Source organism: Pithys albifrons, chromosome 1 (genome assembly GCF_047495875.1).
Source record: "Pithys albifrons albifrons isolate INPA30051 chromosome 1, PitAlb_v1, whole genome shotgun sequence".
NCBI classification, from domain to species: Eukaryota; Metazoa; Chordata; class Aves; order Passeriformes; family Thamnophilidae; genus Pithys; species Pithys albifrons.
In genome coordinates, this window is record NC_092458.1 from 111,723,925 (window position 1) to 111,748,627 (window position 24,703).

Genomic DNA, 24,703 nt, shown 5'->3' on the forward strand with positions numbered 1-24,703 from the left:
TATGCCAGTCTTTTCAGTTTTGATTGTTTTACTTATTAATTTTTAATTTTAATGTGCAGTCTACAGAATCACTGAAGATGACTCATATAAAATAGTTCTCATAAAGCTACTTAGCTAATTAAAAGGTGTAAAAATTCTACAAACAGCCTAGGCAATATCTATCACTATCAGGGGCCTTTATTTCATGGAAAAGAAGCCTTGCGGTGAAATTCCAGTAGTGGCTGTTTAAGTGGACTCTTTAATTTACTTGTCTCCTTTGGGGTTTTTAATAATGAATGCCACTCTACCTCCTGGAAATGTGTGTGTGTGTGTTCCTGCGCCCACACACTTGAGAAAGCTCTGCATAAGGAAGGACCTGTCCTTTGCCACCTGGAAACAACAGATGCAATTACATACTTAAACTTGGCCCTTCTTTCTTACATAAAAGTCAAAACAGTTGTCACACACATCTAGAAAGGAATTTTCCATTTTGGCCGTTTGATAGGTTTATTGGTTTTTAGTTTTGTTTGGTTTTTTTTTCCTCTTCCCAGCAGGGCAGAGTAAAAGGCTGACTCACTGTTATCTAACTTGTCTGAATTGTGAACTGCATCAGGATACTTCACTCTGGCTTTGTATATAGTCATGTTTAAGAAGCAGCATTGACTCATCGGTTCTTTGGTTGGCTGAGCAGAGTGCCAATTTATTATAAAATTGTAAACCTGGGGGCAGGATGGGGGCTGTCTGTTTCCACTTGGGTAGCCACTTTCTCTGCCCTTCTCAAGGATTATGCTTTCTGAGCATTACCAGTTGGAAGGGGAAGGTAGTTCTCTCTATCAAACCTTTATGATCCCCCCATTTCTATGGTTGTCTGAGTAATTGTTATTCTCTACTACAGTTTACCACAAAATCTTGAGTAGTGTGGAACATCCTGATTATCTGCCTTTTGCTGATGGGAGCTGAGACCCAGGCTGTGTCTGCGTGCATATGATCAGATTTCTGTTAGGGCTGCCCTCTTATGCAGAAATGTGCTTAGAGCATTTGGATGGGAAATTCAGCCTGAAGAGTCTGAATTTTCACCATCTAGCTCTTCTGGGAGTGCTGCAAAGGCAATGCTGTTAGGTAGCTGAACCAAGAGAGGAATATGGGGTTTGTTTTCCTTGGGGAAAACAAAGCGTGCACCACAGAGTGAAAGATTAGGGAAAGATATTAAGAAACAGTAACTTGACATTTCAACATGGTGGGAACAAGTCTCCCTCAGAGTCTGTTCAAGGGTGTGCTCGTGCCCAAGGGACTGCACCATAGTTTTTCAATTTGAGCATCCTTGAGTGAAATGTATAAACTGGTCAGATTTCTGTACTGAGGAGCAGGAATAGCTCTGCTTGAATCTCTTAAATGAGGTAAAAATAGACTGACTAGAATTAAAGCTGAATTGGAGGTGGATTATGAATTGGAGGTGGGAGGTCCCAGATGATTGGAGGTTGGCCAATGTCACCCCAATCCACAAAAAGGGCTGCAAGCAGGACCCTGGCAACTACAGGCCTGTCAGCCTGACCTCCGTGCCTGGCAGGGTTATGGAGCAGTTCATCCTGAGTGCAATCACACAGCACCTTCAGGGTGGACAAGGGATTAGACCCAGCCAGCAGGGGTTTAGGAGGGGCAGGTCCTGTCTGACCAACCTGAGCTCTTTTTACGATCAGGTGACCCACCTGGTGGATGAGGGGAAGGCTGTGGATGTGTCTATCTGGACTTCAGCAAGGCCTTTGATACTGTCTCCCATAATATACTCCTGGAAAAGCTGGTAGCCCATGGCCTGGACAAGCGTACCCTCTCCTGGATTAAGAGCTGGCTGGAGGGTCGGGCCCAGAGAGTGCTGGTGAATGGAGCTGCATCCAGCTGGCGGCCAGTCACCAGTGGTGTTCCCCAGGGGTCTGTGTTGGGTCCAGTCCTGTTTAACATCTTTATTGATGATTTAGATGAGGGGATTGAGTCCATCATCAGCAAATTTGCTGATGACACCAAGCTGGGAGGGAGTGTCAACCTGCTGGAAGGCAGGAGGGCTCTGCAGAGGGATCTGGATAGACTTGAGAGATGGGCTGATTCCAATGGGATGAAGTTCAACAAGGCCAAGTGCCGGGTCCTGCCCTTTGGCCACACCAACCCCCTGCAGCGCTCCAGGCTGGGCACAGAGTGGCTGGAGAGCAGCCAGGCAGAAAGGGACCTGGGGGTACTAATTGACAGGAAGCTCAACATGAGTCAACAGTGTGTCCAGGTGGCCAAGAAGGCCAAAGGGATCCTGTCCTGTATCAAAAATAGCATGGCCAGCAGGACCAGGGCAGTGATCCTTCCCCTGGACTCTGCGTTGGTGAGGCCACACCTTGAGTGTTGTGTTCAGTTCTGGGCCCCTCAGTTCAGAAAGGATATTGAGGTGCTGGAGCAAGTCCAAAGAAGAGCAACAAGGCTGGTGAAGGGACTGGAGCACAAGTGCTGTGGGGAGAGGCTGAGGGAGCTGGGGTTGTTTAGCCTGGAGAAGAGGAGGCTCAGAAGTGACCTCATCACTGTCTAGAACTACCTGAAGGGAAGTTCTAGCCAGGTGGGGGTTGGTCTCTTCTCCCAGGCACTCAGCAATAGGACAAGGGGACACAGGCTTAAGTTCTGCCAGGGGAAATTTAAGGTGGATATCAGAAAAAAATTCTTTGCAGAGAGAGTAATCAGGCATTAGAATGGGCTGCCCAGAGAGGTGGTGGATTCACCATCCCTAGAGATTTTTAAACTGAGATTGGACGTGGCACTGAGTGCCATGATCCAGTAAATGAACTAGAGTTGGACCAAGGGTTGGACTCGATGATCTTGGAGTTCTTTTCCAACCCAATCGATTCTATGATGGACTGACTTCCACTTAGTTTCCTGTCAGTGTTGCTTGAGGCAAGGGTTGAAGAAGTGGGTGCTTTTATTTCATCATTGCTGTTGGTTTGTTTTGGTGTTTGTAAACAGGAATTCATATAGTCTTAAAGACAGAGCTGTAGTGCCAATCAGTGAAGATCAAAAATACCTCCAACAGCAAACGGTCAAACCAAAAGAGATAGTGAACCAAATCCAGTGGAAATCAGCAAAATTGCTTCTGAGCAATGGTTTGTGAATATTCAACCCAGCTTTGCCTTTTCTGTCCCGAGTTTTCCAGCTGACTGTAAGGTCTGTACTCCAGCACTTCAGGGCTGGGGGTGCCACTGAGCCATGCAAGTGTTTATGTACTAATATTCTAGGGACATTTTTTCTATTAGAACTAGTAATCCAAAGAAGAAAATTTTTGAGGGAGTCAATAGGGAGTCAGTAAAGGGTGAGAGACCAGCTGTTGATGATTAGATAAGCATAATTGTTTTGGGGGAATATTATTTACTTTACACCATGACCAGAACCACAGAATATGTCTGTTACCAAGATACTGTCTCTCAGTTGAGAGAAAAAGCTGTATTTCAGAAAAGAAATGCTGAGCTCAGTCTCATCTTGCTTTTCAAAATGTAGTCATAGGCTAACCACAATATTCTGTGTATTTGGTTAGTTGCTTTCTGCTTAATTTATTATGGGTTGTATTTTCTTAAATTGTGTGGGGACCTAAATTTGCAGACATGTTGGGATGAGTTCATAAACCTTGAGGATTGTATCCCTACTGATACTGAGTCTCTGAAGTTGTAGTATTCTTTATTCTTTTCCTATATTGCCGTTCAGTGATCCTCTGTGCTGCTAAAGCACTTCCAAAACTCATTGCAGCCATGTCTTTGTTTTAATGATAGGTGAAATGATCCTTGCCTGCAGTTTGTTAAACGCTTTGACATCTTTTTGATTTAAAGGAGTTATAAAAATGTAAGACCATTTTGTGGTTTTAGATTCCCAAACATCTCCTACATGTATTTGAATATTGATAAACTCATGGCTTAAAAATGCTGTGATTGCAACTTCAGAAATTTCTTCTGTTCCAGTTTGTTTATCCAAAGCTTGTTTAACATTAAATATTTAGCAAATTTCTTTCTTCAGATCAGCATACTCATTAATAACTTAAAATATAAACCATCATACATTAAACATGCAAATCAGACTTTTTATTCAAACTGGATCCTCAGTCTTCTACACATAGTTATGGTAAATAGCACCTTTTGCAGTGAGTCATAGCACTGTTTCTGTCAAAAATCACTCCCTGAGCAACAAGCAAGGCAGAGCAAGGCAGCAGTCTGGCTGTGTCTTTGGCCAGTGCCAACTGCCTGTCACAACACACCTTTAAACCTTTGACCTCTGTCTTCCAGTTACCAGGCTCTGGCAATATTTTATACTTAACTCACTTCAGGGTGTCTTTCCATGGGGACAGTGTCAGACTTTTTTTCTCTGTGTGGGGGGTTTTTTGACAGCTTGATCTATGGCATTTTCACCAAATTATTGCTACAAAACAGCTTGTCCATTTTGGGAATACTGGAATCTGAAGACCAGCTGGCTGGTCCAAGCCATACTTTAGTGAGATAAAGTGATGCTGGAACATGTAGATGTTTGGGAGTAGGAGACCTATGTTGTGATGTTGGCACACAGCATATAGGAGCATGTAAGACAAACTGATATCATATCTTAGTCATTGGCACAAAAAAGAGACTCTGGAGAATTCCTAGATAGAAGATATCAGACTTGTATGGAACTTAAAATGTTCATGGTGAAATATAAGCAAAACCAAACTCTACAGACTATTTCCTTTGAGTGAAGCATCTGTAATGGGTTTTGGAGGAGCATTCCCAAGGGAATTGTGAAGGATTGGTCAAGACTACAGGAACTATTGAACGCTTGGGGGACTTGGAATTTGATGAAAACAGGAATAGAGGCTGAATGGTGTTGATTTTTGAAATTAGCTACTATTTTGTATAAACAAAGTAGAACCTGGAAATAGTAAGTAATTCCATCCAAGTCTATTAAATTAAAAGTAATTAATCTTTTTAGGGGAAAAGGAATTACAAAGAAGCAGTTAATGCATCCTGCCACCTCAACTTGTTTTAGCACGGAGGGATACTGAGGAAATTCATTACCTAGTCCTAAAACGAGCGAGCTGCTTTATTCAAATTGAGAGCATTTTTTGTTTGCCTTCCTAAGCCCTATCATAATGCTGAGTTTTCTGATCACATCACAGCAGGATTTAACAATCGTGCTGCTCCTCTGTCTTCAGCACAGCCTCTCTGCTTGTATGCACTGCCAGCATGCCAATGGTGAGAACTCAGCAACTGCTTACATTATATGACTTAGAAAAAAAAAAGTAATTTCACACCTACACATTTTTAATTAAGATGAAAAAATTCTCTTTAAGGATTTTTAAAGAAGAATTACATTAAAAGACTAAGATGATTTGAGTATGTGGGTATGTCATTCTGAAAATGACAAGCTTTTAATATTTGTTTTGGCTGAGTCTCTGCTATTTGATAAAATCCTTGTTTGCCGTAAAGAATTTCATCAGCTTTAGCCAATGCTGCATCATACTCCTATTACAAATTATGTTTAAACTTTGAGGGCCCAGGCTGTAAGACTGTGAGATGGAAAGACTCATACAAGGAAGGAAAATATAAGCAGGACATGGACTGTGTCAGATTCTACATAGCATTTTAATTCAAATGTATTTTCTGGGAATCGGTAATCTTATTTTGACTCTGGCATGATATTGGTAAATAGCCTGTAAATTCTGAAAACTCTACAGTCTGTCATATGGTGGCTTAATTTATATCTGAGCTCTTCATTTTAAGCATATATAGGTCTTAACTGGTTATTCTCCTTATTTCTAGGTTTCATACTGGTGTTATTTATTAAAACAGAAAGGATCTGAACATTGCCCTTCAGCTTTCACAGCATTTGGCTAAATGGCTTTCTCACTGCAGGTTGCCTTTTCTTTTAAGCTATTTGTATTGCATCTGAGTATAGAAATTGTTTAGTGCACTACAATCAAGTGAAAACTGCTGTTTTCCTTAATTCTTTATTTTCCTTTCATCCTAAATGATTACCACCTCACTCAGAATTTATCAGCACTGCTCTGTGCACTGGACTGTGTGACCTAAATTTTATGACCTTGCGTCCAAAATCTAATTCTGTGGTACAAACTCATATTTCTTTGTTGATCTTTTAAAGACATTTTCCTCATTAGCATGGCAGGAAAGCATGTGGAAGCCAAGCGAAACAATATGCAATTTTGCATTACACTCAAATTCCTTGCTGCAGTGCACTCAACTAACCTTCTATTAAAATTGTATTTTCCCCCATATCCTTGCTTTCTCTTTTGCAAACAAATAATCTGTCAGTTCTAAGGAGTTATTTATTTTGCCCATCTTTGATTATTCCTGTTAGATGCCAGGCTTCAATTTGTCCATTTTTGTGTGGCTACTCAGATAACCACAGTAGCATTAAAACCTTTCCAGTACTTTAAAAATACCAGTAACTGTGTTTCCACTGCAAGGGTATCTTTATTTAAAATTGCATTAGCAAGAAAGTACAAACAATAACAAAATAAAGCTAACTCTCAGTTGTGCAGAAATCAGATAAGTGGTTGTTGAGTAGCAGCTTTTTTCCCCCCACAGAAGTTCAAAAATTTATATTATTTTAATAAATGTGAAACTGTGGACCTCTTCCAGGCATTTGTATATCCATTCTTAGGCAATTTGCATGTAGCTGTCAATGCAATTTTATTTGACCATGTCACATCTTAATAGACACACAGATTCTTATGGGTCACTTCCAAAGCTGTGTGAAAAATATCCCTCCAGATGGAGCTAGGATCATCAGCTGAACAACTGTAGATACAAATTTAAGATGTTCTTTAAAATCATACCTTCTAAACCACATCCAGTCATGAAAAATAGGTTTTGTACTTCAATTTATGTAGTAAAATTTTGAAACAAGCAAACAAACAAAAAAAGAATTATGGACATCTAAAGGATTTTACTATGATGCATGATGTAAACTTGGGCCGATATATATTCATTTTGACTTGCTGGAGAAAACACTTCTTATATTCAAAGCCGATATAGATGACACAACACCTTCAAAAACACTGAACTGGAAAAAAGTATTGTTTCCCGTTCTTGTATTCATCTCAAAGGTATTGTCTGACCCTGGAACACAGCAGGTAAGCTGAGTCCAAGTTTTTTCCACAGTTTACAGAAACAAGATACCTTGAGGTTTTTGCTCTCATTCTTGCTCTACTTGTTTTGTGGTACATACACTACATGTTAAGTGAGTAACTGGAAAAATTATTGGTGTTAGAGCTGTTTGGGTGAAGGGAGGTGAACACACTGACAGTGAAAGTACCTGGTGGTTACATGTTTCCATGTCTTTTGTTACGAAGAATTGGCATATCCTGAGGCTTTGTGCAAGGTAATGTGGTCCTTTTCTAGACTGTACAAGAGAAGAGCAGTTTTATGGAGTTAGAAAGTCAGGGAATCCTAAAACACAGCCCCTTTTTTCCCCCTTTGTTTGCTGTTATTAAAATATGTTCAGCTTTACTAGCATCAGAGAAACTTTTCACTGTTCACAGTTTATTCAGCACACAATAATGCACTTGATTAAGTATGTAACCTCCTGTTAAATTCGTTGACTCTTTCTGAGTTCAGGAGGGTTGACTTGTGTGCATGCTGAACTGGACACCTTTGTTTTGTGGGTTTTGGGGATTTTTACTAGCTGAGAAGTTCAGCATCCCAGGGTTTCCTGCTGTCTCTCAGAAGTGACAAAATCTCCCACATGTTCTTTGTCAAATGAGGCCTGTGAGGCCTCAGTTCCCATGATCTCTCTTCCCAGAAATGACGCTCCAATATCTTGCATCCCAGCCAAGCAGTACATACCCCTACAGTGGCCAATGCAAGAACTGGTCTAGCTGAAACATGCAGGTTATTAATTCAAAGATCCACAACATCATTTCAGCCTTAAAAATGCAAATACCTTAGTTTTGAAATAATTGCCTACAGAAGCATTCAAAGCATAAATAATAATGAGAAAATATGCAGTATTTGCTATGGCAACGTGAGTTCAAAAAGCCAGCACTACCGTAATAATGCCTCTGATGATAAAAATGTGGAATTGCTCTGGAAGGCAAGTGTCTCAGCACTGCTTAGAAGTTGATGCAGACTTCCCCCAGGTCCCACTGTTGCACCTTAAACAAGGTTATTTGTGTGTTTCTGGTTTCTTGCATAATTCAAAATATCTGAAATGTTGTTAAAGAAGCCTATAAAAGAAGTTTAGGATTGGTTTGGTTGGTTGTTGGGGTTTTTTTTCCTTACCATGAAAACCAAATACCTGAGTTGCATGCTTTAAAATACAGAAGGAAAGAGAGATTTTAGGATGCAGAAGATACTGTGATATAATATTGAAGAACTACAGATAGTGAGAACCAAAGCAGCGCAGTCTTATCCACAATGAAATGTAGGTAACTGCCCTTGAAACAAATCCATTTTGATTTGGTGGAAACTGATGGGTTTTCTTTAAGAACCTAGAATTGAATCAACTTGTGTACAGTTTGGAGAAGCAAGTTATCAGAACTTGGGCATGAACTGTGGAATGAAGTTGATCACAAGGAATATAAACCCTTTATTGTGTTTGCTTTTCTGTTCTGTGGTTGAAAGAAAGAATTTAGTTGCCTGTACATAAAATTCGGTACCAGTGTTACATTCCCAGAAGGAACTCTTTGTAAATGTTTTTATATGTCTGTGTAGAAATCAAAGGCCAAAGTACATCAGAAGCTTCTGATGTGCCTTTCATAACTTCTAGGGCCACAGTGTCTTGAGTGACAATAAAAAATATTACAAAAAAATTACAAAACCAGTTAACATCAGATCAAGATTTTGTGTTGCAAAAAAAGACGGTTGAACAAGTCAGATCATGCTGATACCTGAATGATCACAACCTCAGTTGTGTTGCCTAGCGTTGCATTTCAGTAAGATTTGAAAATGTATTGTCAGAACCCATCTGCTTCCACAGATAATGTGGTTAACATGTTGACTGCAATTAAAGAAGCAGAACTGTCCTCTCAGATGCTTTACATACTCCTGGTTCAGTCATTGAAAAGGTCTAAATATGCACCAAGTAAACAGTGTCTACATCATTTTTCCAAAGCATCCACACAGCAAGAACTGTGCTGGAAAAAAACCCATCAGTTTTGGTTGGCTGTTTCCCAATGTAAATTAATAACAGATGTTCTAACAAAGTTATGACATGTTATCTAGATAGTTAGAGCAACAATCCGCTATTAGTGTCATTTTATTGTCAAAACAGGTCTGGAGAAAGGGATAAGACCTCATGACTTTTTTGGAGGTGATTTGACAGAAGTTGAAAGTGTCATCAACAATTCTAGAGCCCATATAGCCTGTCATTACAGTTCCCTGTGAGAAAGACATGCCTACAGTTTTGGGGATCATTACAAAATGATGCATATGTTACTGAAGTCACCAAGCCTGGATTGGCAGCTCATTGGTAACAACAGTGAAAACTTCATAGTGGCTAAACATCTAGATATTGTGAGGTTTATTCTTTTGTTTCTTTGGGGACATGCCCCCCACAGGGTAGTGATAGGGAGAAAAAGATGTTCATGGTTTGCAGAAGGCTGTGTATTTGTTTCCAGATGCAAGATCTGTTCCCACGAGGAAGCCCAGAAAATTAAGATTTATAGTAGATCCTGTAATTCTAGGTCTATAATATGGCATGGACAGTGAGTCACACAAGTAGGGGCTAGCAGCACTTCTGATAAATCTTTAGAAGGCAAATTCTTGTAATTTACCCCCCACCTGTGAAGTCCTCAAGTGCAAGGATTTGAAAATGTGTGCTTGAGAAATTATTAGTGGGTGTTCTGGTACAAATCAAGAGGATATTAAATATGCTCGTGTATGAGATTATCAGCTGAAAATTGAAGACAGTAAAATGTGATTCCCCCATGTGGTTGAAGCTGTGCAAAACCAGGTAATCATTACTGTCAGCACCAGCAGAGGAATACCCGACAATACCCAGCAATTTTGCATAGTTAGTGAAAGAATGTGCTCAGCTGCTTGTGATATTATCAGTTTCAGCAGTCTGTCCCTCTGGGGAGTATGTCAGTCAACTCATTATCCTTAAAAGAAAGAATCAGAGTAAAAAGTTTGAAACATGGATTCTGCTACCCTGAATTTACAGAGTTTTTGACGTGGTCCTTGTTCAGTAAAAAGAATTTGTTTTTGTTGGAGCCAGTTTAATTTTGAAACTATTCCAAATATCGTGTTTTCTACAGGGGCACATAATTTATTGCAATATGTACAGTATTGTTGGGGATGCTTTTTTCCATTCCTGTTTGATAATTGCCTTAAATAAGCTGTAAAATTCACAACACTTTAAGGAGGCAGTGACTGTTTTTAAAATGGGCTGTCTGAAGCACAGTTAAGAGATGTGGCCATTAATCAGAACTATCATGGAATGGTAGAGGCTGGTGATAACCAAAAGTAAAAAAAAATTGGAATATGTGGTATATACAATTGTATGTGTATGTGTCTTAAAGACTTTGTTTGATAAACTTTCAAGTTGAGCTCTAAAACTCCAAGATTAGGATACTTCTAAATGTGATAGCTGAGATCAAAGAGAAAATCACAATGTTATATATACAAAAGCACTCATATCTCTAGAATACATTACTCAGTCATGGTAAGCAAGCCACTTTAGATTTCATGATTACTTGAAAAACACTTTGTGGCTTGCACACTGCAGAAATGGTACTTAAGATATGCTGTCATTTATGTATTGTAGGAAACAAGCTAGGAATTGCATAAAAGTCTTACATCTGTTGCACAGGAAATCAGCTAGAAGTCTTAACAGTAAAGATTGAATTAATATGTCAAAGGCAGCTTTGTTCAAAGATCATTTAAGGGTTTTGTTTTCAACTTCACAAAATATACTTATGATGGTCATCATGCCTTTGGAACAGTTTCCTCTCCAGCTTCTTTGTAGAACTACCTTAGGTTCTGCAAGGCAGCAACAAGGATTCCCCAGAGCCTTCTCATCTCCATGATGAATAGCCCCATGTCTCTCATCCTGTCATCATGGGAGAGGTGCCTCTCTGGTCATCTTTTTGGACCTCCTCTGGTCTGACTGCAGCAGGTCCACAGCTCTCTTAGGTTGGGCCCCAGAGCTGGATGCTCCTTCATCTACTGTCCACACTGCTTTCTATGCAGTCCAGGATATGGTTGGCCTTCTGAGCTGCAAACATAGATTGTCAGGTCATGTTGAGCTTCTGGGCTAATTCCAATGGAATGAAGTTCAACAAGGCCAGGTGCAGGTCCTGCCCTTTGGCCACAACAACCCCCTGCAGCGCTCCAGGCTGGGCACAGAGTGGCTGGAGAGCAGCCAGGCAGAAAGGGACCTGGGGGGACTGAGTGACAGGAAGCTCAGCATGAGACAACAGTGTGCCCAGGTGGCCAAGAAGGCCAATGGGATCCTGGCCTGGATCAAAACTAGCATGGCCAGCAGGCCCCGGCGCAGTGATCCTTCCCCTGGACTCTGCATTGAGGAGGCCACACCTTGAGTACTGTGTTCAGTTCTGGGCCCCTCAGTTCAGGAAAGATATTGAGGGGCTGGAGTGGGTCCAGAGAAGAGCAACAAGGCTGGTGAAGGGACTGGAGCACAAGTCCTATGGGGAGAGGCTGAGGGAGCTGGGGTTGTTTAGCCTGGAGAAGAGGAGGCTCTGAGGTGACCTCATCACTGTCTAGAACTACCTGAAGGGAAGTTCTGGCCAGGTGGGGGTTGGTCTCTTCTCCCAGGCACTCAGCAATAGGACAAGGAGGCACGGGCTCAAGCTCTGCCAGGGGAAATTTAAGGTGGAGATTAGAAAATAATTCTTTGCAGAGAGAGTAATCAGGCATTGGAATGGCCTGCACAGAGAGGGGGTGGATTCCCCATCCCCGGAGCATTTTAAACTGAGATTGGCTGTGGCACTGAGTGCCATGATCTGGTAAAGGGACTGGAGTTGGACCAAGGGTTGGACTTGATGATCTTGGAGGTCTTTTCCAACCCAAGCAGTTCTATGATTCTATGATTCTTCTCAGTCAAGAACCCTTAGTCCTTTTCCTCAGGGATGCTCTGAATCCACTCTCTGCCCAGAGTGCATTTGTGTTTGGGATTGCCCCAACCCAGGTGTAGGACTTTGCCCTTGGCCTTGGCGAAATTCATGAGGCCCACAGCTTGTGCCTAACAGTCTGTCTGGATGGCAGAGTGTTAAACAAATGACAATAACTAAAAGCTGTATAAGTACAGCTTTTCCAATTCTGAGACACAGAAAATAATGTCTGTTCTGCTATGTTAATGACCTTGGCCAGGGACAGGAGGCATTGCAGTCTTTAATTAACATCCCCAGAACACTTGTTACAACAGCAGATAATCAAAAATACAGAGAAAGCTCCCATTTGTATCTTCCTCCATATGAAGGAACATTTAGAGTATTAAAAAGAAGGAATAGAACAAAAGATAGTTATTTTTTTTCTCCTATGGCTATAATTTTAATAGTGAGTGTTGAGTGATTTAAACACACTAAATCGCTGTTTCTTAAGAGATAATGATGATAACTTTGGAGAGTGTGTACATAATTAACTATGCAAGAGGAGAGAGTGGGAGAAAAAACCACCTTATTTTAGGCAAAGCTGTGCACTGATGGAGAAAGACATACTGTTATTGGGAGAACAACCATTGGTCTATTCTTAACATTTTATAGTGCTTTACAGGCTCAAATCATTAAAGACTGAACAATCTGTATTTATAAAAGTAGTTTTAATTCCCCATTGGCCTTCTGGATAGTATTAACACATGTTATTTTTGACGATCTTGTGTTTTGTTTTAGTGTCTGATTTTTTTTTCCCTGCAATATAACAATGTTGTCAATTGGTAACTGTAATTATCCTGATCCATTTTACCAGAAGAAATATTTTTTTTCATGATCTTGTCTCTGATTAGTCATCTGTAGGAACATGTTAACTGGTTCTTGCAGGTGGAAAGTGAAGTCATTCTTCTCTTTCTGTCTTCTGGGTTCTACCAACAAACTTCTCTCACCATTTCACATTTCAGTAGTAACTTGTGATGGATTTAGGGCTGCTTGGTAAGAGCAATGCAGTAGATTTGAAGCAAGATTTGGAGCTATTCAGAAGTAATGCATTAGTTCAGTCAGGAGACTGGTACCTTTTCTGCTTGATAAGGAAGTGTAACATCAGCTTCTCCTCATAGGAGACACTGTAATGGTCCATGGCTCTGAAAATCTTTTCTATATAGAACTGGCACGTCCATTTTCAGTCAAGTGATTTCTTTTCTTGTCATCAGCACTAAGAGGCTTTCTCAGTGGAGCATATAAATCAGTCTGCTTTTTGACTACATGTCCTGTCTCTTACTATTTTGTTATTTATAAAATTATGAGCATTCACTAGTGGTTTTAAGTGTGTGTTTGAGTAATTCTGTATGTTTGCGTTATGTGCCAATTTTAATCCCAGAGTGGCAAAATGCTGCTGTGCCCTCCATTTCTCTTCATGACAGGCTTATCAATATGTGCCCATAGTCATGCTAAGTTAACTATGGTAATTCTTTGTTTCTTTTCCATTCTTTTCTTAATCTTGGCTATTGTTATCTCTTTCTCTATTTGCTGGAACAAAGATTTTCTTTACCTTTTTTTTTCCTGTCCTCTTCTGACTTCTCCTAAAAATTGTATATGGAAATTCTTCTTCTCTCCTTTAACATTGCCTTGCTATCTCTTTCACACTCATATCCAGAAATGTGCCCTCTATATCTGTCCTAGTTCAGCAGGAGGGACCAGCTAACACTGTGTGGGGGTGATCCAAGCTGTGTATTCTACCCCCTCTATTCATTCCCCAAGGACAATGGGCCATTAGCAGCAGCTGCCCAGGGAGCCATTATCACCTTCACACCCAGCCTGAGGGGGGCGGAGCTGCTAATGGGCCATCAACAGTTCAGCAAAACCCCCTGGCTCCCAGAGTCAATCACCCATTGTGTGAGTCCCCACCCAGGGGGAGGGACTGGGTGCTCCCTGAGGGTACATAAGGGGTGGGTAAGAAGACCTTGGGAACTTCTTGTCGGATCCAGAGCAGCAGCAGGACCTCGACAGGAGGAGATCCCCGCTCTCGCCCAGACCACAGCCCTCGCCTGCACCAACAGGTTTTTCATTTCCTTTTGCTCTGGACTTGGGGGAGCCACAGGGGTCTCAGCACAAGGGCAAACAAATCCCCTTGGGTTTGTGCCCCAGGACACTGGGTTATACTGCTGGGTTTTTGTGAGTTGAAAGCAATTTCCCTTTTGTGTCAGTGTTGTTATTGTAATATTATTATTAAATTTTAGCTCTGACTTATTATCTCTCTCGTGGTGAGTTCATTTCCCCTGCTGGTTTGCCTTTAAACCAGCACAATGTCTAAGTTCAGAACCAGCAGTGAATCATGCCAGTACCTCCTCCAATATATCTTTGTTTTGTTTGAAAATCAGTAGCATCTCCAAACTAGACAAATTTTATTTTGTGAAGTCCATTAATGAAAAGTTCACAGAGGAACAGAAAATTTTTGATTGTGTAAGCTATTGTTCTCCAGGATATCATGTTTCTGTGTGGAATCGTGGCCTTAAGGTCAATGAACTCTTTTAAACCTTGTCAGGTGGTCAAGGAATCTAAGGTAAATGTCTATGTAAAGTTTTTTTCTTCACCTAGTTTTCAACTGAATTATTGGTGCTGTACAGCAGGTAGCATCAGTCCTGAGTCTTTACATCTCTTTCTTTAAGAAGTGCATTTGTGTGTAACTATGGGTTAATTTTTAATTTCTATGAAAGGATGTTTTTTACAGAACTTCAATGCCTTGTGTATTTCCGAAAGGTGACAAATTTTATTAAAATCCCTTGAAAAATACAGAGTAAACTTCATGATGCAAACCAGTCCCTTCCTATGAAATAGTTTCATTTTAGAATAAAAATAGCCTTGTGTTTTTGATGCTGGGGAAAAAATATCCAGGAGAAGGTGTTCTCACCAGTAGGGAGTGGATGGTGAGGCTTTAAAGTTATTTTCTTATGTTGCAATCTGGAGCCAACTATCATGCTCCAAACCATGACTATATACCCACTTTTTTGCTTGGGAATGTGCTCCTTCAGTTTTCAAATGTTGCCCCTGTTTCCAGTGCTGAGATTGCATAGGCTACAATGATGTTTCAAATAATTTTTTTTTTATGTGGCTAACTTGAGACAAAAAGGATTCTTTGGTAAGTATCTCATTAAAAGCACCAGAGTTGTTGAAAACTGCACCTGTGCTGAAAACCCAGGACTTTGGATATGGAAGTTTAATGTAGTCAGTGTTTTGCAAGTTTGAAAATTGATGGGTTTTGTAAGCTACAGAAAGAGCTTTTCAAAGTTGTTGAGTACTGAACAAGCTCATATCCCTCAGCTGCTGAGAGCTCTTTGCCATTCATTTGAAGCAGTGCTCATTCAATACAGAGGGCTTTTGAAAGTACCAGCCATTCCAAATTTGCCACCAATTTCACGGCTTCAGAATATCTTATTTTCCCATTTGTTTTCTAGTATATTATGGTGTGTATTTATCTTCTTCTTCTTTGACTCACTTAATAAAGACATTCAGAGTTAACACCTTATCTGATGATGACTGAAGTCAATTTATCCACATCTGAGTCCTTCATGGACTTCACAATCTGTTTTTCATTTGCTGTTTTAGGATTTTTTAAGGGTTTTGAGTTTTGGTGTGGTTTGTTTGTTTGTTTTTTTGTGTGTGAAGAATATTCAATATTAATTTGTTGTTATTACTGTGTTTTATGTTTGTCTCTGACTTGCTGGTTTTTTATTGAAGAGCTGACTCTAAAGACATAAACTTTTTGAAGATTTGTGCAAAAAATCTGTGTCTCAGAATTTAAAAGTAGACAAATTATTTCCATAGACTATTATATATTTCTTGCATGTACAAAGGTACAAAAGTTTTTGTGGCAGATCGAAGATAACAAGACTTCATATAAGTGTCTGCATGTAATATAGCAGCAAATTACTTTGATTTATTGCAGTCTAATTGTATAGAAAGCCAATGAATCAATATGTCATATGCTCAAGGTAAAATAACTTAACTAGAATAATTATGTAGCTAAGTAGAATTTGAACTTGATTGCTAGCCTATGGTAACCTCTCATAGGGAAAAAAAAATGTTATTTATCCTTTTTTTTGCAATAATGAAAGTTAAGATGCTGTCTTCCCACTTCAGGGAGGGAAAGCAGAAAAAGAAAAGATGAAAGCAAGATGGAGATTGGAAGTGAATAAATCTATTTTTAGCCAGTGCTGTTTCCCTTCTGTTACATGGAGAGACATCAAAACCAAAACAAACCACAAAGAACCAACTCTTTACTCAAAAAAAAACCAAACAAAAAAAACAAAACAAAAACGCAAAAAACCAAACCAACTCAAAACAAACACATGAAAATCCCCAGCAACATTAAAAAATGTTTGTTTGTATGTTTTTTTCACAGTATTCTAGTGGAAGCCCGAGATTGAACCAAATCCCAACCTCATCCCTCCTGAAATCTCAGCTCTAATCCAAATGTATAACTCGTGTCATTGTAATGTAAGGCTATACTTTATAGTTACTGACAGCTGCATTAACTAATGCTGAACAATCAAGTGTGTGGGGGTGTTAAAATGTATAGTTAAAAGCTTAAAATTTTACTTAAAACTACAGGTCACTGTTGTATTTTGCATCAGAGCTAAAAACAGGAATATGTTTTACACCAGTGACAGACTTTTCCAAGGTGTATTGTCAAGTTTCACTAGCAATTAAGCTTGGTCTTGATTGGTAAGTCTGTATTTTAAGTACTGACAGTTAAAGGAAGTGAATCTCAGGAAAAGCATCAGGGCTAAAATAGGAGACTGATGGTCAGGAAGGAGTTCATAAGGTCCTTTACTCTACTGTGACATTAACTTCTTTGTGACTTCTGTGACTACACCTCCGAAGCTAATTTCTGATTTGTGGTGTGCTGCTGTGTTGAGGGAAAACAGGTTGCAATTATTCACAGCTACTTCACAGAATACTCATTTAGCAGTTTTTGAAAGGTGTAGGGCCCCTGTTGATGTGTCACACACATCCTATAGCATCAATTTTCAGGCTGGTATTGTGACTTATGCAGTCCCTCAGCAGGCCTTGATGCTGCTGTCAGGGGAGAAGGGGCTGGCTGGGATGCAGTCTGAGATGTAACGTCCTTGACTGCACGTCTTATGTTGCAAAGCAATGTGTTTCACCCTCTGTTTCTGGTAGGAGGATATTTTCTCTTGAGGCAGCGGAACAGGGAGGCTCATGGATTATTTCATGCCACCACCCACAGATGTAACAGTCCAGCATCTTCCTTAATATCAGTGAAATGAATATAAGAGGTGCCTTTTGCCAATAGATTCCCACTGAGCCAGTAGAGTAGGAAGGAAGCAATTAACAGGCATGTACTGCCAGTAATAGCTGCTCTAGGCAGCATATTAAGCAGTACATTAATTGATGTATTAATTGATTTATAAACACCAGCTTCCTGTTTATCTTGATTATTGCTATTGTACTGGGATGAGGAGGAGGGTGGGGGTCTGAATAAGCCTTAGTGACATTGTAATTAAACATTTCTTTTGTTATACACTCTGTGACATTCACTAAAACAGTGTAGGAATGATGCACTTTTTCTCTGCTTGATTAAGGGGTTGGATTAATTTCAGCAAAATTTACAATACTCAGAGTTGGATAAGGGTTTTCTGAAGTACAACTTATCTAAAAAGGAAGGTGATTTAGTGAAATGAACAATGAAAATATGCAGGGGTCTGCAAGACAGAGAAGGGCTAAGAACCAGATGTTTGACTGTAATAAAGTGTGCAAGGAAAGCCATTCTGCTCACTGACACACCTGGACCTTAGAAGACATCTGCCTGATAAGAGCTTCCCAGATTCCTTTTCGAAGATGAACATCAAGCTTCAGCTAGTCACAGGGAACTAAATTATGGCTTTGTGTTACTCAGTCAAGCGGATAAACTCTGCATTTTCTTACAGGACAGGCACTGCTTCCTCATACTCTGGGTATTTTCACTGGCAGTGGGTAAAGAGAAAACCAAGAGAAACAGGCTGAGCATCACTGATCAGTGATGCTGAGCTCAGGGAGAGCTGCAAGAGTGTGTTGCACCCTTCAAGGCCTTCAGGTAGGAGCATGTGTGACAACACAGCTATATGTTTCTTCTCAACACTTGTACTTAAAACTTTAGACTAAATCCTGCTCTTCTTCTGCAGGACCATTTGTTCATCTTTCCTCTACAGCCTCTTCCTCACTATCTATCTCTGCAGGCTGCTTCTCTCTTCCCAGTGGATCAGCAGGAGCTGTGAGCCGTTCCACATCTTGTACCAAGCTCAGAACAATATTTAATCCCTTGACATCCCCCCTAAAGTTGTTAATGGACTCTGTTCCTTCTCCTTTTGCCCTCTCATCATGGTAAGGGCAGAGAAGCATCTCTGGGGTCTGTCAACATTTTGCTCAGACAGTTGATTGGGCATTGCCTCTGTGTCAGCAGCAGCAGGCATTAGCACTGGATCATGAGTGTAGGGAGCATTCTTATTGTGTTCTAGCTTTGAAGTGATGCAGTGTTGTAGTTTAAAATACAGATGCTGCCCAGTGAGTAGATGGGATGTTATGGAATCATTGCTAAGTGGGTGCTTTGGGAAATCAGAAAAAAAATTATATATGTACCTCACCCACCTCCACATACTATTTGAAACTTCCCATTGATTGTTTTTAAGGTGAAAGGGTTTGTCATTGCCTGAAATACCATGATGAAAAGAAGAGATACTGCAGCAGAAACACAAAATAATACTCATGTAACAAAGCCCTTGTTCCAAGATTTTTCTTTGCTTATCTTTTCCCTTAGATATCTTACACTAATTATCAGCAATTCAAGATATGTGTGAACTTCACAGAAATGAAGTTCTAGTGATCATGCTCTGTATTTTTATGAGCCAGGTGTGTTGCCTGTACCAGTGAGGTTTCATTCTCACAGACACTGACATATTCTTCCCCCAAGTACAAATGCTTGAGGGCAGCTTAGTGGTCAGGGTATGAAACTGGTGCATATGAACTTAGTCTTTTCAAGTTTCTAGAATGTATTAATATTTGGACAGTAGGATTTGGGTAGGAAGCTTGCTAAGTCCAATTGTACCTTGGGAAACACTGCAGATATTCATAATCAAGGTACAAAAATGTTAAAAATTATGTATTAGACTTGTTGAGGAGAATGAAAAGCAAGAAGGAGTAAAAGTCCCATTTGTTTCAATGGAATGTGGGTTGCTGAAATCTCTCAGAAATTTTTGAAAAATCCCTTTCTACCTTGGCTAGAAATGTTGGAAAGTGAAACATCTGATATGTTTCTATGCAAAATAACTGTCTAGTGTCTTTGCCTGTTTATTGCAACTGACAATGTGTAGTAGTCTTTTGTTGCTTGGGTCATTGGCACTGTCTGAATAATTTGGGGGAAGAAACAACAATTTCACTAACATTTATCTTTTATTTACTTTTATAGAATCTGTCCCCAAAGGACTGCATGTAAGAGTCTGTTTCTTCTTTAACAATGCCATTAGGAGCCTGCTGGTGGAAGGGATGATCTGGATACAGAGGGAATGAGGTTGGAAAGCAAGGTTCACAGGCTAATGTCATAGTTCAGCTTGAAATGGAAGCACAGGGACGATTTTGTGCTCTGTTTGCTGTTTTACTCACCTTCAGACCTGGGCTATTTTCCCTACATGATTTACATTTCTGTTTTCACATTAGTGGAAAAGAAATAGCTCAAGAGCAATACAATCATCTGGGCTCTCAGTAAGTGCACCACGACCCCCTTATATTACAAATGAATAAAACACAGAACAAAATTCATTTTGCCTTATGTGAGGGCATCATGTCTCTAGATAGTTTATCTTTTATCAGTGAGACAACTCTTCTGGCTAGTCCTTTTTTCACAAGAGTCCTTCCCTTTAATAAATGTCAGTTCTGTTCTGCAGCACTCACGAAGTTTGTGGATGAAAACAAGTTTAATCTGTGTAAATGCAATATTAAGTTTAATCCTATCATATTGCACCATTTAATTGTTTTTGTTTTAAATGTTCCAGAGGTACTGAATTTGGGGCTTTCAATACAAGTAGAATGGCTTATGTTGTATTACTAATAATCATCTGTTAATGCATTGTTTGATTGGCAGTTACACTTTAAAGGGGCAGCTTTCCTGACTGTGGACACACATGCAAAATCTGACCAGAAGCCAGGGACAGGCTTATATTATACATAATAAACTGTTATTACATGGATATCCTGGGTATATAAATGTTTCTGAGCATTGTTCATCTATATCTCTTACATGGAATGATTACTATATAGAAAATATAAGATCATATTACTGTTAACTTAGGACTAACATGCCTAAACAGGTGCCTTTTACTATGTTGGTTGGTTATGTATTGCTGTTACTCTGCACTTGCTATATGGGGAGCCAGGCCTGTTCAATCTAGAGGACTGTTTGAATAATTCAAGGTCTTTTGAATCCGATGCTATAGTAATCACAGAACCAGTTTTAACCTGCTCAGCAAATGATCACATATGATGCAAAATGTTCGGTCTGAGAAACAGGCAGCAGTGGATTGTGACTTTTAGTGGAGTGAGAAGGAGCAGATTAAAGATTGTCAGGGACTTAGAGATGATACAAATGGGGTGTCTCAGCTAGTTCTGTAGTAGCATAATATATTCTTCTGAGCTGCTGGGAATTAGCATCAATGACATTCATTGGCATCCAGCCTGCAAGCCCATTGAAGCCATAGAATGGCTACTATGATTCTGGGGGCCAAAGGTGGGGAAAGGTTTTGTTTTCAGGGTCCAGCTTCCACCAGGAGCTCTGTACTGGCATTCTGGTCATTCTGGCCATCTTTCTTATTTTGTCATGGAACAGTTGCTCACATGAACTGTCCCATACTTTTAATAAACAGCAGCACTCTTGGTATTTCAGGGAAATAAAATATAATGGTGATTTTTCAACCCACCAGACATATTAATATGTTTTTTGATTACTAATTTGGTTTGAAGTTAATACCAGCAATCTCCTCTTGTGACAGCAGTTAGAGGCAAAGTCTCTAACTGTAATTACTATTGAAATTGTAAATGAGTTTCTCGAGACTAAATGGGCATTAGAACAGGTACTCTCTGAGCGGTAAACAGGAAAGACTGAAGAAGTTGATTGATGCCTTATCTGGTTCTGTCTCATTTTGCTTTCTATAAATCATCACCATTGTTATGTTCAGATTTTCACAGTCATGGAAAGATTTGAAAGCAGAAACATTCTTGAGGGCTCATTGGTATGATGAAAAGTGCAGAAGCATGTGCCGGTGAGTTGAGTTTTTATTCTCTTGGATAGTGATGGAATATTGGAGAATGTAAAAATGTCAGTTTAGGACATATAGCTCCAAATACCTGTTTTTCTGTAAGGCTGTATAAAGGAATATAATAAAATTACTGCTAATACAATGAATTATGGTTTAGATTAATGTTCACAGACAGTGTCTGTTGGGGTTTTTTTTCTTTTTTTATTTGTTTGGGGGGTTTTTGTTCCCCTCCATAAGCAAGGCATTTTGATTTCAGGTTTAATAATCTCTAATAGCCTCTTTTTTAAGGTCTGCTAAACTAACAGTATGAGGTAACAACCATTGATCTTAACTTGATTTATGGTCTATAGATGACCAAGCAAAGACTTGAAAAACTACTTTGCACTAAAGAATAGCTATAAACCCCACTTTCCCATCAGAATGAATTTTCTTAGCCTGAAGATTCAGGTACAAAAAATCTTGGTATCATGCTCACCAGATAATAAATTATCTGCAACCTTTCCCAGCCTGCAATCAATATGTTATTCGCTATTTATTTCCCAATTTTAATCAAATCCAAAGACAGAAAACTCAGAAAAGTCAACCCAGGACAAAACTGATGATAACAATGACATTTATTGACATTTCTGAGGCACAATGAGATTTAAATGAAGTTAAAAAACCTTTCAGCAAATGACAAGGGGTCTAATGAAAACCCAGGGAACACAATAAAATATGCACCGTCAGCTGCATGCAGGTCAAAGATGGAATTTACATAAAAGTAACATAACTTTGCTTCTGTGTCAGTGTATCTGGCTGCTAGACAGCTGCCTGGTTGTTGCAAACCTCAGCAATACCATCGTGCTGCCAAGGCCGCATAGCCTTACTTCTAATCATGTAAAAGAGAAGGAAAATGTAAGGGAGGGTTGAGAAGCAAAGAAAATCCAACAGCTAAAACTCTTGAGGTACTCTTTTAGTCATTTGTGGCATATATATTTATCTGGATTTCTATTTGCTAACAAACAGATTCCTTTATTTACATTTCAGATTCTGGTGGATATGTGCATTTTAATGTCCTACACGTTCGATCCTTGTGAAGCCTAAGAATTTAATGTAATTTTAGAAGGTTTTAGAATCATATAGTCTCTGCTGAGTTGCTCTGATCTTAAGTCTGAGTATTAAAGTGCCTTTCTCACAAGCTGGTAGGCCTTGTCAAGACCGAGATGTTTTTCAGCAGACACCTGCAAGATAACAGAAGACAAACAGCAGGAGAAGGCCCAACCGCCCCCCCCATGACGAAGGGGGTAGATTGGCAGAACTTTTGGGTGGGCATTAAAGAGAAATGAGAATTCTGATTTGATGTTAAAAGCAGGTATATAAACCCTGTAAATTCCTGACCTGAAGGCCAAACCCCCTGGGTTTGAACGTGGAAGCTTCTTCTAATAAAACCCTATATCTTCCGCCATTTACTTGTCTTCAGTCTGTCTCTTTCCACAGGGTACGCGATCCAAGGCATCCCTTGCATTCTTGAGACATTTTGTGGTGTTCCACCAGGTAGTCTGCATGTAAAACTGTTATCAAGTCCGGTTTCAACCAAGGAGTCTTTTTTTTTTTTTATCCCAGTCTCACCAGAGACATTGCTATTTGACATTACTCTGCTTAGAGTAACACAATGCCCGAAATGTTCCCTTCCACCTGTCATCTATCATTTTTATTACAATTATGGCTATAAGCTGCAGCAATAGACGAGGCTATATAAAACAAACAAACTCTGAGCTAAATTCCTGCAGAAGAGGACTGAAAGTATCCAAGTGCAAACTGATTCTTTGTAAAGCTGAGTATATAAAAATCTTGCTAAAGTCTCCTTGAACTCTCATATTCAACCCCTTCCAAAATCAGCATCTCACTCACCTCTTTAAGCCACAGTTTTGGAGGCAGGGCTTGAAAACATCTGTAATTTATAGCACTTGTTGTGTTCCTGCTTCTGTTCATTCATCAGACAAATTTTCATAGTACTATTATAAAACCCCTGTGTCTGAAGACAGAATCAACCAATATGAGGAGACAATGGTGAACAGTTGTGACTGGTGTATTAGAAAGCATACAAGGTAGCAGTTGACTCATGGAGTTGCTAGGATGAAGATGTGGAAGAGAATATTTGGGAGAGTAAGCTTCTAGCACTTTCAGATGCTTGAGAGGCCATTTTCAGAGCAGGCTTGTGAACCAGCTAGGTTAGAAAGTTGCACAACTTATCTTTCAGTTTATAGACTTTTCAGGGCAGGCACTGTATTTGTTTTCCTAGTGCATAAAGGTCTTAATCCTGGAACACAAACAGTAATTTAGCAGTGTGGGGGAGCAGAGAGATAGTCTTGATTACAGCTTCTATGAGGGCCTGCCATACAACCATGGGAGGTGTTTGAGGGAAATGGTTTTTGGAAGCAGCAGGAGCATCTAAAACTCAAAGCAGCATTTAAATGGAACCAAGTAGGGTTGATTTTGCAAGGATATTCATATACCTGCAGATTGTACATCATAAGGCTCTGTCAAAAATTGCAATGCTATTGAAGCACAGCACAATAATAACTATTATGTTACAGTCCCTCCAAACTGCTTTTTAATGACTCTGAAATAGAACTGTAACTCCAATGAGAAGTTTAGAAAACTTTGGAAGTGACTTCAATTTTCACAGTCCCATCATCAATGATCAGAAAGATTCAGGTTTTATCTAGAAGTACAGTGGTATTTAGAAATGAGGCACTACAATTGCAGATCAGGATTTCACACTGTTACATACTGTGCAATCACTAAAATAAAAGCAGGTCCTTCTTCGATCTTTAAATTCAAATTTTTACCAAAAAAACATAGAGGTAATATTATGATATTACATTGGTACCTGATGCAAGAAGGAATTAAGTAAATTTTTGAACATTGGAGCAGAACCCCAATAAATATATACAACCACTCTCTATTGTTTATCAGTCTTTATACTATGCATATTTGGGATACTGAGTCATATTCTGTTAACATCCATTTTGTATGAATATATAAGATAAAATGAAATATGTATAATTATTCCTTTGTACACAAAGTAGAAAAAATACACCATCAAGAAAAATTTTAATTGTACCTTTTTTCCTAGGCTGGCATAAAATATGTGGTATGATATCCTTCCATACAGAGAAAGGAAACAAGCTGATTTGATATAAATGACAGCCTCTGAGGAAGTACTTCCATTTACTTAATTCCGCCTTTTTACTCTTTCCTATTGTATAGCTGATGACTTGCTTTTAAAGCTGTTACTTTGCATGAATTGTATAAATACTTTTAG